This window comes from Onychomys torridus, chromosome 14, assembly GCF_903995425.1.
Source record: "Onychomys torridus chromosome 14, mOncTor1.1, whole genome shotgun sequence".
NCBI lineage: Eukaryota > Metazoa > Chordata > Mammalia > Rodentia > Cricetidae > Onychomys > Onychomys torridus.
This window is the reverse complement of record NC_050456.1, coordinates 73979296-73997102: the sequence shown is the minus strand read 5'-3', so window position 1 is coordinate 73997102 and position 17807 is coordinate 73979296. Positions and strand designations below refer to the sequence as shown.

The 17807-nt window shown below is 44.0% G+C and overlaps 1 non-coding gene across 1 annotated transcript; it reads right to left on the bottom strand.

The window, feature by feature from the left end:
• Positions 1-411: 411 nt before the first annotated feature.
• Positions 412-484, bottom strand: Trnas-aga. The gene has a single exon. It is a non-coding gene; the product is annotated as a tRNA-Ser (tRNA).
• Between the last annotated feature and the right edge of the window lie 17323 nt (positions 485-17807).

Here is a 17807-nt window from a genome sequence, read left to right as displayed (position 1 = left end):
AACAATGCTAGATTTGGATGTAATTTGCATAACAACAACACCCCTTAGATGCTCAGCTTCAGCAGGAATAGCAAGTGTTCCAGGAGACTGTGTCTTGAGGCAAAGGGTTGGTTCTCTTCCTACAGGGCAGCCATCCTATTTATGAGCATGAAGATGATAAAATCAGCTCTCAAGCTCCTTTTTCCCATAGTCTGTCCAACCTATGACTTCACCCACATGGACACACCTTCTGTGGTTCCTCCTGTGCAGCTCATGTCCCCTCTGACAGGACTACTTTCTTCTGATGTTATATTCTCTCAGTTCCTTATGTATTCTGTCTATTAATCCTCTGCCAGATGAGAGTCTGTAAAAGCATGTGTCTTCTTCTCTGGCTTCTTTCCAATCTATTGGTTGTCTCTTTAAAATATATATTTTGGAGCTGAGGATTGAACCCAGGACCTTTTGCTTTCTAGGCAAGTGCTCTACCACTGAGCTAAATCCCCAACCCTTTTTTTTTTTTTTGGTTGTGAGCCTAGCCTTTAATGGCTGAGCTATCCCTCCAGCCCTCTTTAAAATTTAAAGGTATTATGCCATGATATTTTTACTCAATGTTATAAACTCAGTTTCATTTTTTTAAATTTTTATTTATTATTGCAAGTATGTGTTGGTATGAACATATATGGGTGTGTTCATGAGCACATGTAGGGGTCACAGCTTGGTTTAGCTCTCTAGCTGGGATCTTGGTATCATGCTGGACTTTTGGTACCAGCAAGCACTCTTACCTGCTAAGCTAGGCAAAGTCTGACTGTGGCTGACTCATGACACCAGGGTGGAGCCCCTGGGGGTTGCATCCGGGCTATGGTCTAGTGTGCATCCCCAAGATACTGGGGCTTGGACTTGACTCATTGCTCATGCTACTGAAACTTTACTCAGTCACAGGCATGGATTGGCTTGCCAAAGTCCACTCAATTATGATCTAGAAGAATCTAAAGTCAAAGCATGAACTGTCTGCCTCCCCAAATCCTCTATCACTGCCCTCTAAAAAATCTTCAGGGGCCTTCTAGGTGACTCCATACTCCCTTGTAGCAGGGGCACTGATCCAGAATACACTCACAGCCTGTCACTCACCTGAACCTGTGATCTCTCCATCATTAATTACAGTCGTTAAGGCTCCTGGAAGTCTGAAAGAACTGCTAAGTAAACCATGCATCTCAGGAGACATGAGTTAATCTAAGGAGGGCTTGCTCACCTGTGAAATGCAAGGTTAGATTCAAACTCGCCACCCTCTCCCATCACCCCTTGTCTCTGCCTTCAGAAACAAAGCCTGTTCCCTCATCAGAAATGAATGGCTGTGTCAAGGACTGCAGCACATTCTATTGAGAACTGGAGCCTTCCCTTTCCACCCCTTCATCCCGATAGTGCAGTTTACAGTTCCTTTCAAATCCAGAAGGGTTGGCACCAAAAGGGCAGGCTCCAGAAAGCAGCTCTGGCCATGCCCACTTCAATACAGAAAGGAGAATAAAAGAAGTCACAGGAAATAAAGGGATGTAGCTTTACATTCTTTTTGTCTCATATTTTATATGAAGACTGCTTCCAGGTGTACACTTATTCACGGCTTTTTTTTTTTTTTACTCTAATGAAGATCATCTTTGCCTTTAAAGTTTAGTTTATGAGAAAGTATCTTTTAAATGAAACGTTATCCTGCAGAATTCTCAGAGCATGTACAAAGCACTGGCCACGTCTTCAGAGATCAAGTGGAAGAATGAATGACTAGGATGCAATAAAACTGCATCCAAAGTGGATGGGATCAGCCCAGTTCTGTGGAGCCTTGGTGTCACCAGCCATACTCATGAAGCCTTTTCACTCTGGCTTGCTCAAATGCCTGCAACACTCACAGGTGGGCACTGGAGCCTGCATTGGTTTCATCTGAATTCCAAGATTCCAGAAAATGAGAAGCTGCATGGAGAACTACTCTACAGGATGGAGACACACACACACACACACATGCACACACACACACATGCACATAGTCACACACAGACACTCAGACACATAGTCACACACAGACACATTGTCACACACAGACACACATATAGACACAGAACACACAGACATACAACACACAAAGACACATAGGCAGACAGACAGACACACAACATACATAACACACACACACACACACACACACACACACACACACACACACACTTCCATCAGTTGTTCTCTGAGCCTCAACAGAGTAAATTTATCTTCAAGTTTATCTCCATAACTCCAAGTGTCTAATTTGAGCACTTGGCCCCTGAAATCAATCTCCGATGTCTCTGAGGAGCTGGAACGAAGAGCTTGCCTGCACTGTATTAAGTCTGAGCTGGGGAGGGGAGAGACTTTGTCTCCACATGCTCTCAGTAAGATGAGCTTGACAGCACAGACAGAGGCAGCCTGACATGTTTGCAGGAGCATCAGCATCGCTGAACTATTAATATTACTTAGAATTCATTATTCACGGAACGGGACAACCTGACTTTGACCTCACATTTCAGAAAACATATTGATTGGAAGGAGGGTGGCTTTGCAATTAGCTGGAGGCAGGTTAGATTTGCCCCCTTGAAGCCTAGAGATGTGGCTCCCAGCATCCCTCTACGGACGCCCTGTTGTTAGGTGCTCTAGGACCAAATGGATGAGTTTCAGGAACTGGGAGCTTCAGGCAGTGGTTGCTGTTACTAGGGACAAGACATGGCTCAGTGCTCCTGGGAAAGTGAGGAAGACAGGAAGGTTTGGCCTGAAGATTTAGTGGCAAACCCCTGTGTACCACATGAATTCACCCACTGTTGTCAAGATTGGCTATCTGAGAAACCAAACCGGGGCAGAAGACAGAATACACTGTCTATTTCGGGGGCAAGGAACCAGAGGGCTTGTGTTTTACTTTTCTTTCTACTGCTGTGATAAACATCATAACCAAAAGCAACCTGGGCAGGGAAGGGTTTATTTCATCTTACAGCTTGTAGGCTGTCATGAAGGGGAACCTGGGCAGAAGGTGGAGGCAGGAGCTGAAGCAGAGGTCGTGGAGGGACACTGCTCACTGCCTTGGTCCTCACAGCTTGCTCAGCCTGCTTTCTCTTACAATCCGGGAGCACCCTGCCCAGGGGTGTCACCACCTACACTGGGCTGGGCCTGCCCACATCAATTATTAATCAAGGAAACACACCCACGGGCTTTCCCATAGGCCAGTCTTATGGATGCATTTTCTCAATTGATATTCCTCTTCCCAGAGGATCCCAGCTTGGGTCAAGTTGACAAAAACTGACCATCACAAATGTGTTGACTTTGTCTCAGGGAAGCAGGGGCTTCACTGACTGGGAGACTGTGGTCCAGGAAAAGCTGCCAACTGTAATAACAAAAAGTGTCCAGTGGGGGTGCCAGAGAGAAGGCTCAGTCCTTAAAGTGCCTATGCCTTAAAGTGGCTATGCAAAGGGGAGGAGCAAATTCACCATCAGAACCCACTGAGAACAGGTGCAAGCTTGGTGCGGTGAGCTTGGAACCCCAGTACTGAAAGGCAGAGACAGGGAGATTCTAGAACTGCATGGCCAGCATAGCACAGCAAAATGGGTGAATTCCAGATCAGTGAGAGACTCTGCCTGAAAACCAGGAGGAAGGATCTTGAGGACATGTCTAGCAGGAGGCAGCTGGGGCAGGGCAGAGGCTGGAATTAAGCCTCTTCCTCTCATAGATATCTAATAAAATAAAGGCTTTCTATTACCATCACACCTGCGTGTGCACATGCAAGTATGTGCTAATAATAATTAAAGAAAAAGAGGCTATGAATTTGAAAGGAGGACACGAGAGGGGTAAGGAGTAGAGAGGGAGGGGCTGATATAATTGTATTTTAATTAAAAATAAGATAAAATTAAATGAAAGATACATGGTCCGGAAAGTTGCACTCCATTGCTCCTATTGTCTGTCTTATAATCTACAAATTGGCAGCAGTTACTCTTGCCTGGCATCCTCGGTGTTATGTTCCAAAGAGAGTGTGGGAGGCCAGCTTCCTCAGTGAACTGCACTCTCCGTGATTACAGACACTTGTGTCAGGAGTCCAGCTTTTACTTGTGTTCCTGGAATTTGAACTCAGATCCTTCCACTTGTGAGTCAACTGCTTCCCCCCACCAAGCCGTCTCCATATCCTTCAGCTTCCTTTCATAGAATGCACACATGGGGATTGGTGCTTGGTTATTAGTGTGTGATCCACGTTCAGGGAGAAAACTAGTAAGGAGTCATTGCTGTTACCAGCCAGCAGTACCCCAACACCTGCAGTGTGGGCAGGGCTCAATTAACACTCCCTGAATAATTAAATGAATGAATAACTATGTGAGTCACCCTCAATTACTATCAGAATCATAAATGTATCCCCTTCCCTTTAATGTTTTTGTTCCTTTTTACAATTTTTATTTTATTTTTAACTTGGTGGGTGGATATGTGCACTTGTGAGTGTACTACCCAAGGAGGCCAAAAGAGGGCCTCAGATTCCCCAGGAACTGGAGTTACAGATGTTTGTGAGCTGCTTTGTGGATGCTGGGACTAAACCCAGATCCTCTGAAAGAGCAGCCAGTTCACTTAACTGTTTCTAGTCCATCTTCCTTTCTTTAAGATTATTCTTTCACAGAGTCCTTCTTCCCCTCTAGGCAGCAGTGGCATGTACTCAATCTGGAGACTTCATAGTCTAGAGAAAGACAAGATGGGGAAATTCAAGCAGCAACCGAAAGGATGAGGGCTGAGGGAAGAAGATGGTCCAAAGTGAAGGAAATAGACAGGGAAAAGCTTGAAAACTGAGATGCTTGGCACAGAGGAGAGGCTGATAAACCATGTGGAGGAGGCTGCAACCATCTCCTCCCTTGAAACAGAGGCGAGAGGAGAGAGACAGGGTCCAGTCAAGCGGGGTACAATGAAGAAAAACTGAGCAAGTTGAAGTTTGGGCTGAGAAGTCTCCAGACTTGCATTTCAAGTCTTCCATTTCCCAGTTAGGATGGCGAACTTTCAGAAATGTCCCCATTAATGACAGGCATCCCATGGAATCCTCAAAGCTTCAGGCAGACTCACTCAGAATGCCGTTTCTTTGTAACTTTTCATTAGCTTGCTAACCTCAAGAACATCTCCCTTTCTTCCTCTATCAACCCTGCAGAGTCCCTATCTCAGAACATTTCCAGGACAGTTATTTTAATCATGGTCATTAAACTGCACATATGAGGTTGTGTGGCATATGCCTGCTTTAATTGCTGACTTTTCACAGCAAAGACCCACACCAGCCTCTCTCTGGCTATGCAGCCTTGAACTAGTTTGGGTCTCTATCAGCCTGGGCTAGGTCAGGATGTTACTTCAGGGGGAACTGTGGAGGATGAAAAAGTATAAAAAAAGCTGGGCTCCAAGCAGGCCCTCAGTATGGGTCCATTCATTTACATTGATAAACCTCCACTACATAATACATTTGAACATTTTTTCTCATCATATCCAAATTATTGTCATTTGATGTCACTTCTCATTTCCACTTGTGTGACCATCCTTAAAAGTAGAAGAGTATCTCAGAAGCTGATGTGGATAACAGAGGGCCCAGAAGGCGGGTGCCAGAGCCCTGGAAAGTCCCTGAACCTAGGATGGTCCCTTTCTGACCCACATTTTCATCATAGTGAGGAATTGCATACCCTCCTCTAGAAGCGGCAAACACTTGTAACAAATTTGTTGGGAAAGCACTGGCAAGCTTGTTTCTCTGTGTCAATCAAGCATTCTGTTCTGTTTCATAACTGGAAGTGAGTCCTCAGATCCAATCATCCTCAGATCCAATCACAGCACAATGCCCTGCTCTATCAATACAGGGTATGTTTGCCATCTCTGACTCCAGGGGCCTGGCTGGTTGCTTCTGTGAATTCCCCACCCCCACCCCCACCCCCACCCCCACTCCCTATGGATGAATGGAAGTCCAAGCTTCCTTGGTTAATACAAAATGAGCAATCACCTGGGCGACGGGAGACTGTGTGTTCTCCATCATTGTTAGTTCACAAAAGTAGCAGGATTGACCTACTTGTGGGCACCCCTCCGACCCTGCCCCACAACAGGACTCTGGCTGGATTTACAGCCACTGCAGAAAACCTGGATTTAGATAGGACCTCCCTGGGGAGAAATTATTACCACTAATCATTGTCTTCCAACAAAAGCTGCTGGACAATGGGGTGATGGAGCCCTGGTTCCCTGTGCCAGATCTGCCTTCCAGTTCCATTTTAGCCCATCACCTACAGTGAAGTCCACACTGCTCACCTAGCCAGGGTCACAATATTAATACACCAACCACAGGAAAGCTGACCAAATATATTGTTTTCATGGAGTCCCAATTAATAATGCAATAATAAAGTTCCATTTTGATCAGATCTCATGTCATTTGCCCAACTCTGATCTTATGATGGTGTAGCTGACAGCTCCAGATTCTCCTTGGCCAAGACTCACCACCAACTAGCTCTGACTTAATCCTTTATTCTTTAGCTGAGACCCTAAAGGGCCATGCTACTGAGAGTCATCTCAGAAGTCAGATCAAGGCTAGAAAGAAGCAAGCAATACCATACCAAACGTGTCCCCATTTCTGGTCCCAAAGCCTTTCAAAGACAAGTGAGATGCAAGGCAGTGGCCTGCCTGTATGAAAACCCATACACCACCTTTGTCTAAAGCATATTGAGGACCCAGGAACCAACACTGAGAAAATTAGAGAAACCCACACAGGTATGCATGGAGCATTCATAAGTTATTTATAAAAAGAAGTCACCTATGTAGCCATCCTCACTAAGTAACTTAATGTGCACTCTGTGGAATTAGCTACCAATGCTTCTATCTTCTGACATAGAATATGCCCAAAGTAAACTCTGAAAGTCACATAACCAGGGACCACGTGTGTAGATGGATTCTACTGCTGTGACATTCTCAAATCTATCTTTTCACATGATTGTATCCAGCTGAAAGCAGCTGTGGCTTTCTTCTTTTTCTGAATAAGAATGGTGACACATCTATTGTTCAGATGACTTTATTGTGTAGGTAACATAATTCTCACCATTTCTGAAGTCTGCAATCCATTGTTCTTTAGAACATCAACAAAGTGACGCAAACATCATCATCAGCTCCAGAACATGTCACTCCTCCAAAAAGAGGAGTAACCGCCTTCTAGGTGGTTACCTGAAACTCTCATTGGTTCCTTCCATGGTAACCAGCATCTGCTTGATGCCTTTGTGGCTTTGCTGTTCTGGAAACTTTATATGAATGGGATTGCACAAACCCAAAATCCAGCAACCAGCTGTCTTAGAGTTCCTATTGCTGTGAAGAGACACCATGACCACCGCAACTTTTTTTTTTTCCAGTAAAGATGTTTATTCAATAAGTAAACAACTTAGTTCTTGGACTCCACTACATGCACACAGTACACATATATACATGCAAGAAAAATAGCCTTACACATAAAATAATAAATTAAAAAATATTAACTATGCTCTTTTTATATTAATGTTGTCTCTTAAATGTATGGGGATATGAGGATAAACAATGATTTCATTTCTCCTGTGATTATAATTCTTTTTTTGTTATTTATTATATTTGTGTTTTAATTTTACACATCAGCCATGGATTTCCCTGTCCTCCCCCCTCCTGCCCCCATCCCCACCTTCCCCTCAGCTCTTCCTCTCCATTCCCATGTCCTCCAGGACCAAGACACCCCTGGGGATTTATTTAAACCTGGTGGATTCAGTACAGGCAGGTCCAGTCCCCTCCTTCCAGGCTGAGCAAAGTGTCCCTGTGTAAGCCCAAGGTTCCAAACAGCCAGCTCATGCACTAAGGACAGGTGTGGGTCCCACTGCCTGGGTGCCTCCCAAACAGTTCAAACTATTCAACTGTCTCACTTATCCAGAGGGCCTGCTCCAGCTGGGGGCTCCACAGCCTTTGGTTCATAATTCATGTGCTTCCATTAGTTTGGCTATTTGTTCCTGTGCTTTTCCAATCTTGAGCTCAACAATTCATGCTCTTACAGTCCCTCCTCTTTCTCAGTAATTGGACACCTGGAGCTCTACCTGGAGCCTGGCCGAGGATCTCTGCATCCACTTCCATCAGTTATTGGATGAGAGTTCCAGCATGACCATTAGGGTGTTTGGCCATCTGATCACCAGACTAGGTCAGATCAGGCTTTCTCTCGACCATTGCCAGCAGTCTACAGAGGATGTATCATTGTGGATTTCTGGGGACCTCTCTAGCACTCTGCCTATTCCTGTTCTCATGTGGTCATCATTTATCATGGTCTGTTATTCCTCATTCTCCCTTTCTGTTCTTGATACAGCTGGGATCTCCTGTTCCCCTAAGCTTTCTTTCCCTCAAACTTTGCCCTTCATTACTCCTACTGTCGTCCAGGTTGTTCATGTAGATTTCATCCATTTCTCTGTCATTGGGTGATCTCTGCATCTTTCCTAGGGTCCTGTTTCTAGGTAGCCTCCCTGGAGTTGTGTAGCAGTCTAGTCATCTTTGTTTTACATCTAGTATCCTCCTATGAGTGAGTACATACCATGTTTGTCCCTCTGAGTCTGGGTTACCTCACTCAGGATGATTTTTTCTAGATCCATCCATTTGCCTGCAAACCTCATGATGTCATTGTTTTTCTCTGCTCAGTAGTACTCCATTGTGTATATGTACCATATTTTCTTTATCCATTCTTCAGTTGAAGGGCATCTAGGTTGTTTCCAGGTTCTGGTTATTACAAACAATGCTGATATGAACATAGCTGAGCCAATGCCCTTGTGGTATGATTGAGCATTCCTTGGGTATATGCCCAAGAGTGCTACAGCTGGGTCTTGGGGGAGATGGATTCCCAATTTTCTAAGGAAGCACCATATTGATGTCCAAAGTGGCTATACAAGCTTGCATTCCCACCAGCAGTGGAGGAGAGTTCCCCTTGCTCCACATCCTCTCCAGCATAAGCTGTCTTCTGTGTTTTTGATCCTAGCCATTCTGACATGTGTAAGGTGGTATCTCAGAGTCGTTTTGCATTTCCCAGATAATTAGGGATGTTAAGCAATTCCTTAAATGTCTTTCAGCCATTTGAACTTCCTCTGCTGAGAATTCCGTTTAGTTCTACAGCCCATTTCTTAATTGGACTGTTGGGCATTTTGTTGTCTAATTTCTTGGGTTCTTTATATATTCTGGATATCAGCCCTCTGTCAGATGTGGGGTTGGTGAAGACCTTTTCCCATTCTGTAGGCTGTTGCTTTGTCTTGTTGACCATGTCCTTTGCTCTACAAAAGCTTCTCAGTTTCAACAGGTCCTATTGATTGATTGTTTCTTTCAGTGTCTGTGCTACTGGTGTTATATTTAGAAAGTGATCTCTGGTGCCAATGCATTCAAGACTACTTCCTACTTTCTCTTCTATCAGGTTCAGAGTAACTGGATTTATGTTGAGGTCTTTGACCACTTGGACTAAAGCTTTGTGCACAGTGACAGATATGGATCTATTTGCAGCCTTCTACACGTTGACATCCAGTTATGCCAGCACCATTTGTTGAAGATGCTTTCTTTTTTCCATTGTACATTTTTGGCTTCTTTGTTATAATTTTTGCCACTGCAACTCTTATAAAGGAAATATTTAATTGTGGTGGCTTACAGGTTCAGAGGTTTAGTTCATTATTGTGATGTCAGGAAACAAGGCAGCATGCAGGCAGACATGGTGCTAGAGAAGGAGCTGAATTTGTACATCTTGACTCATAGGCAATAGGAAATGGTCTGAGAACTGGTCATATTTTGAGTATATATGAAACCTCAAAGCCCACCTCCACAGTGACACACTTCCTCCAACAAATCCACTGTAGGATGAAAAGGGCCAAGGAGAAAAACACCCTGCCCCTGACTAGAGCCCAGGACCAAGACTTGAAATCTCACCAGTTCCTGAGTTTGCCCCAGATTCAGACTGCAAAATCCTACCAATCCCTGAGCTTGATCCAGAATCAGATCACAAAATATTCACCAATCCCAAGCCACCCTGGAAAACTCCACCCCCAAAGAAATCCTATATGAGGTTTGTACCCTGTTTGGTTTGCTGCTGTTTCTCACCTGGGGCAGCCACTCTCCTGGAGTCTTCCTTCCCAATAAATCTCTTGAGTGAGATTTGTTGTGTGGTGTAACATTTTCTCCATATTGTTGCCTACTTCTAACAACTTTTATGGGAGCCAAAGAGGAGCAAAATTATAGCGCTTTTGCTTGGGAAACTTCCCCCTGGTGGAGCAGAGTTGTTAGGGGGACCTGAGCTGACCTGTAACCATTCTTGGGAGGAGCACAGAGCTGCAACAACTTCAATGAGAAACACTCCCCTTGTCAGAGCAGAGTTGTTACACTTGCACTGGAGAAACCTTTCCCTGGAGCAGAGCTGAAAACTGCTACTCTTACAGTGACTTTGTGGCACTTCTTGCCTCCCAACTGTCAGCATATCTTTCCCTCCAAGGGGCAGTACTTACAGCCATACCTCCCAATAGTGCCACTCCCTTTAGGGGCCATTTTCTTTCAAGCCATATCAGCCTTGTATAATTAAGCATCACAACATCTTTAAGAACTAACCAATGTTTAGCAAGAACCCACATTTGTTCGCTTTTGCTTCTATATTCTTGGCATTTTGCACACATGCCTCTTTCTGATTATCTGTTCATCTACTGGTGAGCACGTGGGTATTTTTCACTTTCTAGTAAAAGTCATATGCTGATTTTGAGCCACCATATGCTATTTGTTATGTGGACATACATTTTCATTTTCCATCAGTACACTCAAGGGTGAGATTATTGTCTCCCATGGCAGTGACACGCTTGACTTTATTAATTAATTAATGTGATGATCATTGTTGATGGTCAACTTAGTACAGTCTAGGATTATCTAGGAGATGGGTCTCTGGAGATAATTACAATTATGTTAATTGAGGTGTGAGACCCACCCACTCTGCATGGCACCATTCCCTGGCTGGGATCCTGGGCTATGTAAGTGGAAAGAGGGAGATGAGCAATGGCAGACATTCATAGCTCTGTTCCTGATGTAAGCAGCTGTTTCAAGTTTCTGCCATCTTGGCTCCCAAGCATGATTAATGGTACCCATGAAGTGTGAGCCCGAATAAGCCTTAAGTTGGTTTGTTGTAGTATTTCACAGCAGCAAATAAAAGAAACTAAGACTATTTAATTATTTATTTTTAGATTTTGGGGGATGAACACAGAGCTTCATAAATGCTCCATGAGCACCCTACCACTGAGCCATATGCCCAGACCAACATGTTTAACTTTCCAGAGTCACTTCACCTGCTTGCCAGTGACACACAAGCATTCTCTACTTCTTCAGTGTCTGTAACTGCCTATCTTCGGTCGTAGACATTTTCATGCATGAACTGATTCTGGGGATTACAGTGGCATGACCTGGCTGGCTGCTGTTCTACCTGTTATGAAATTTTCCATTCAAATCTCTTTGTCATCTCTAATGGCTCCTTGTGGAATCAAGAGCATTCTCACTCTCTCATACATTTTTATCAGACTTGACTTGGGACAGCAGTCTTGGGTTCACAGGGAAACTGAGCTGAAGTTATGGAAATCATCCTTCTGCCATGCGTGTATAGCCTCCCCAGGATGAGTACCTGTCAGTGTGGACATTTGCTATGATCAGTGAGCCTTGGTGATGGGTCTTTACCTTCTGCACTTCATAGTTTTTTCAGGGGTTCACTCATAGCATCAATTTGTAAATTTGTAGCATGCATCCCCCTCTGCTGCATCCTGCAGCTTGTGTCCCCAGCCCCTAAGATGGCCTGTAAGTAATGCTTCAATGTTTATTTTTATTTACTGACATCATTTTAGATTCCTCGTGTATGTAAGATGCTGTGAAGGTTTAGAGTCTGCCTTTCCATGTCTGCTTATTTCACTTAACACAGTATCCTTCAGATTTACCTGTGTTGCAGCAAAAGGGCAGTCTCCCCTTTATCGTGGCTGAATGGTCCTCCATCATATATATGTGCATGACACATGTGCATTTGTCTATCTATCTGTCTGTAATAGTTTGCCATTATTCTCATATATTAATATGCCTTTTAACCTTCATCATACAAGCTTCTATTTGAAGTAGATGATGACTAGTACAGTTGTCAGCTCATGATATTGTGTAGCTATTTCTTCAGAATTAGACAATTTCTTCCAAGAGAGAACAAGGGCTGATGAGACTCACATGGCCATAACAACATTAAATAACCAGTAACGACTTTCTGGGGAGGAATCAAGGTGGAACTGACTCCAAACTGTGAGGGAAGCTCCAGGGATGCTGGGGCAGGTCTTTCAGAGACACAATCATCATTGAGTCACTCATGTTCCTATAAGTTATCCACGCTCATGTTCCTCTAAGAAACTCCAGTACGCTCATTGGTCCTCCAAGCTGAGCTTATGTGCACCATTTCTTTAGTTAACTCTCACTGCTTCATCCGGGACTTACAGGTGTTTGTTAGTGCCTTTATAGAAAGTCACACAAGAGGTGTTTTGATCTTTCTTGATGGTTTCCCTACCTTGTCTGTAATGAGCATAAGACTGCAGATGTGTTTGGGGGTACGGATTCATTTCTTTGGGGGTAAGCACTTCTCTGCATATATGCAGAGAATTAAAACTCTTTATGGCCTCCCAGCACCATGAAACACCTTCTTATGGACCACAACATCTGGACACAGCTGACCTCACCCAGCTTTCTTGACCATCTCTCTCTGCCCTCACAACCCAGCTGATCATTGATTCATGGAATGTTCTGAACACTTTGCCATCCCAATTCATATTCTTTTTTGCTCTGTTCCACCTTTCAGTTTCCTGTTTCTTGGCAGTCCTTAAAGGCTCCAAAGCTACAAAGAAACTCTGTCTCAAAAAACAAAACAAAACAAAAACCACAAAAAACCCCAAACCTCAAAAGTAGTTCATCAGAAAGGTCTTTTCTGTCCCCCAACCCACCTACCCAAGCACTCATATTATCAATACTGACAATACCTACAATTCCTGGTGCAAGCATTAAATGTTCTTGCTAAAACAAACTTGTGTAACCTTAACCTGAGAACTTCACCCAAGTCCACACAGCTGCTGTGAGGAGACTCTGGGATCATGTTGTCTGGCAGAGTGCTTACTCATAACTGCAGTGCCTGCCTCATTATCACTGGCCTCTTCTTGATGGTCTGCATCATGAAGTGAAATATCTAGAACCTGCTGGGATGACTTTTATTCATTCACTAATTTTCCTAGTCATTCATCCTTTCACTCACTGATCTAGCTATCCTCAGCCTATTCCATCCACCCATTTGTCTTTCATCCATCTCACTCATCCATCTGTCCATCTTTCTGTCCACTCATTCACCCATCATCTATCTCTTCTGGTCTGTTTGTCTAAATAGCTGACTGTCATCATCACCCATCTCTCCTGTCTATCATCTATATTTCTTATCTAGGGTCTATCGTACATCTCTCCATTCTGTTTAGTTATCAAACACCTATCTCTTATCTGTCTAATTTTTGAAAACACCAAAAAGTAATGAGCCAGGAAAAAATCTCCCCCATAATCCTATTATTCTAATATCAGGTCTATAAACTTTCCTGTGTGTTTTATTCTGTTCTTGTTTTCTACAGCCATACATATGTGTATTTGAATTTTATGCCTATTTTTACTCTTCAAAATTACCACAGAGATGTTCTACGTCATTAGGTAGCCTTCCAGATGTGTGATATTTAATAGCTGTACAGTATTCTGGTTTATGGCTACTATGTAATGTCCCTGATGCTCCAGTACTAATGGATACTGTGTTTCTAGAATTCTAGCTGCATAGACACCTGATGGAGTTGTTTATATAGAGATCCTATACACAATAATTTCTATAAGAACACTATCAGTATTTCCTGGAGAAAAATTTTTGGAATTGAAACACTACATAAAAGGGAAAGGTCATCTATAATTATTCAATATGAATTCCTAAATTGTCTGCAAGGAGAAAAAATCCCATGGATGTGTTTTTCCAGCAGCCCTCACTAGGTGAAAGTACCTTAAAGTGTCCTAGAGAGCATGGCCTGAGAGCCCATCTTTATCTGTACCAAGAAACAGGAGGACAAGCTTGCTCTCATAGGGAGTCAGGCCATGATGTTCACAAGACAGGTCCTGGATTTGGAAATAGGTCTGGGATCAAGCTGTGCTCTGCTGATACTCAACCCCATGAGAGGCAGCTGTGTTGTCTGGAAAGTGCCATAAGGTCCAAGAAAGAGTCCCAGGTGGGGGCTGGTCTAAGGCTGGCTTCTTCCATGCAGCTCTTAGGAAAAAAGGTTTCTGGATTCAGCAAGGACAGTGGACATGTAGTCAGTCAAGGCTGCAGAGAGAATGGGGACTGCAGATTCCAGCCGCTGGCTGTGTGTCTGTCCCCAGGATCAGTGTCCTCATCTGTCACAGCAATTTAATAAGTAGTGTCTAGGATGTCTTCAACCCAGCACCTTGTGTTTAAACACAGTATGGATGTTTAAAGAAATGAATTAAACCCTGCATGTGGCACATCGCCCGCCCCCTCCATTTAGATCTTTGTAGTATTTAATCAGATCCTCACAGCTCCTACCTGTCAAAATCAATATTGTTTTTCCATTTTTTTTGAATAGGGAACTTTCAGAATTTGAAATAAGTTGCCCAAAGTTGAAAACCTAAAGAAGTGAAGAGCTAGAGTTGAGCTGGGCTCTTTCTGTCCTGTAATAGAAACTGATTTTCCTGTACCTCAAGGCTCCATGAAAGCTCTTGTGTCTATCTGAACACTGAACTGTAGCATGATCTGAGTAGATTTTCTGCTTGGAAACATACTATTTTGAAACTTAGCAAAAGTATCCAACCTTGGGCTACCATCACCATCAGGACCGAAGTTAACACCACTAGCTATTTTTCTCATCCCCAGACCCTCAGCCACTCATCTGATTTAACTATTAAATGTCCTCATTTAAGGGGACAGTGAATGTCCCTTTAAGAGATGGGTGAACACATAGACATAAAGGTAGACAGGGTCAAGAGAGTGTGGCTTGTGGAATCATCACACAGATGAAGTCTGTTCAGAGGAGCTCTGGGGACCTTGGAGGTACAGCAAGCAATGAGAAAACTCTCAGCTTTTGAGGGTAATGTGTGGACATCTCTTGGGGGCTGCTCAAGGGAACATTCTAGAAGGAAGCAATAGATTAGACTTGGGTTGTCACAAGAGACTCATAGCCTGCTCTTTGGACATCTCTGGTTCTCATAGATATCTGGGGTGTGCTGTGTTTGGAACCCACTTTGGGTTCCACAGAAGCCATGGGCCATGGGGATCTGGAGGAAGATTAGGAGTCTATAGTAGAAGCTACACTGGAGCTGGGCAGCAGAGAGCAAAGGGAGGGGACTTGAAGGCAAACAGAGACAAGACTTGACCCTTCTTCTCTGGGCTGTAGGGATGACAGGTGGCCATCAAAGGGCATAAGGCTTCAGGGAGGCACAGGTGTCAGATGGCCCTGGGGTGCATGGCCTTCTTCACTCTGTGTGAGCAGCCTGTGTCCTCACACCATGCACACCCCACTCTAAATGTGGGAAGCAGCTTGTATTTATACTTCTCTTTTAATCTTGAAAGAGAAGAAAAGAGTGGCAAAGGCTTCCTTGTCCAATTCTAATTTGAGCTGAATTCAAGGAATGTAGAGTTGATGTGTGTGACACCAAAGTTGTTACAAGTACAGAGATGGAAAACCGGGGTGTGTCTCCCCTCTTCTGTTTCCACTCACAGACCCCAGCTTGATGCAGAATTTCTGTATTTAAGCTGCTGTGTGATACGCAGAGCATTTTTTGATGAGGACCACTCTTTCTTACAAGGCTGGAGCCAGGAGTTTCCTTCAGCCAGGGGTCTGCATTTCCTTGAGGCCCAGGGCCTCATGGTAGCTAACTGTCTTGTGAGAGGAGGCTAAGTCTGGAGCTGCGTTAGTGCCTTAACATTGCTATGAGAAAACATCCAACAAATGCAGCCTGAGGAAAAGAGCTTTTAATATTTGGGGCTTTGGAAGAATTTTCTAGATCCAATCACCATATCTCTTTGGTTATGACTATACTCAGACACAAGACAGGAACCAGAAGCCAGGAAAGGGACGTTTATACACAAAGCATCATACTCAGAAAGAAAAGCTGCATCAGTTTACCCGAGGTTAACATCTTCCTAACCCAGAGGATGTAGTATGTGTTATCCTTATCCCAGAAAGAAGAAAACAGACCATCAGTTCGTCTTCTGGGCCTTGGCTACATTCAAGCAGAAGCTCAGAGGGAGGGTTAGATTTTGTCCCCTGTCACTTGTGAAATGGGTCCAAAGCCAAGCTCACCCTGCAGAGGTTGAACTTGGAGTGTCTTTCTCTTTTGGTCCCTTTCTGTCTCCATCCACACTGGCTGACTACCCAAGGTCTACAGTGGGATGAAATGATACGGAACAGGCTGGCCCTAGCACCTGCCAAAAACAACATCATAGGTGACATTAGAGTGCAAAGTGCATTGATTCCCAAAGCCCAGCTGAGAGAGGATGGTCTGAAGCTCAAATCCCACTAGGGGCCAAAGCCTGGAGAAATGAAGACTATAGTCATGGGAATTTAGGTCTTTCCAAGTTAAAGGTTCAGAACCCCCCAAACACTAATATGTCTGATTAATTGTGCTCCTCAGTCTCGGCCTAAAGAGCCCTTCATTCCTGAGCATCTGGGAGTCTGGAGACAGTCCTGATTTCCCTTCACTGTGATGCTGTGGTTTCCTTGGGGCTGGAGGAGCCACCATGGTTCTAGGCCATTATCTTATGAGCTTCTTGTTATTTAAAGAGTTGAAAAAAGTAATAAAATAAGTCAGGTTGACTAGTACAAGATTGGTACAGTTCCCCAAAGCAGCAAGAGCTGAAAACATCCCAATGTCTGATCTATCTTTTAAATTTATTACATGTATTCATTATGGTGGTTTGAATAAAAATGGCCCCCATAGGTGCTTCAGAAGTGGCACTATTAGGAGGTGTGGCCTTGCTGGACTAGGTGTGGCTTTGTTGGAGGAAGATGACAGTAGTAGGTAGGCTTTGAGGTTTCAGAAGCTCAAGCCAGGCCCAGTGACACTCTCTCTTCCTGCTGCCTGCTGATCCAGATGTAGAATTCTCAGCTCCTTCTCCAGCACCATGTCTGCTTGCATATCATCATGCTTCCTGCTATGATGAAAATGGACTAAACCTCTGAACCTGTAAGCTAGCCCAATGCTTTTCTTTATAAGAATTGCTTCAATCATGATGTCCCTTCACAGCAATAGAAACCCTAACTGGGATATTTGTTGTGTTTGGGGAGAAGGTGTTCCATGCTACTGCACACATGGAGGTTAGGGGACAGCTTGCAGGAGTTGGTTCTTTCAGTTCACCATGTAAGTCCTAGGGTTGTAATTCTGATGGTCAATCTTGGCTTTGCAGGAAGTACCTTCAACCACTGAGTCATCTCACTGGTCTTAACACCTAACATCTTAAATGCATTCTCCTTACTACTTCCAGGAAAATGACATTTCTGGAACTAGTTCTTGCTGTACCCAAAGACTCCTGCAGCTGTCCTGTGCCAAGGGCCTTGGGTAAACCCTATTCTAATGCTTCGCATTGCCTGGGCTGCTTACTGCAGTGTCACAGTCACAGAAGTGGCAAATTCAAGCCATTCAGTCACCATCTTCCAGTGGGGACAATGAAGACAGCGCTCTGTGAATCATTTAGCCTGCTCCTTCTTCACTTTTCATGCTGAACAGGAAGGTCTCAC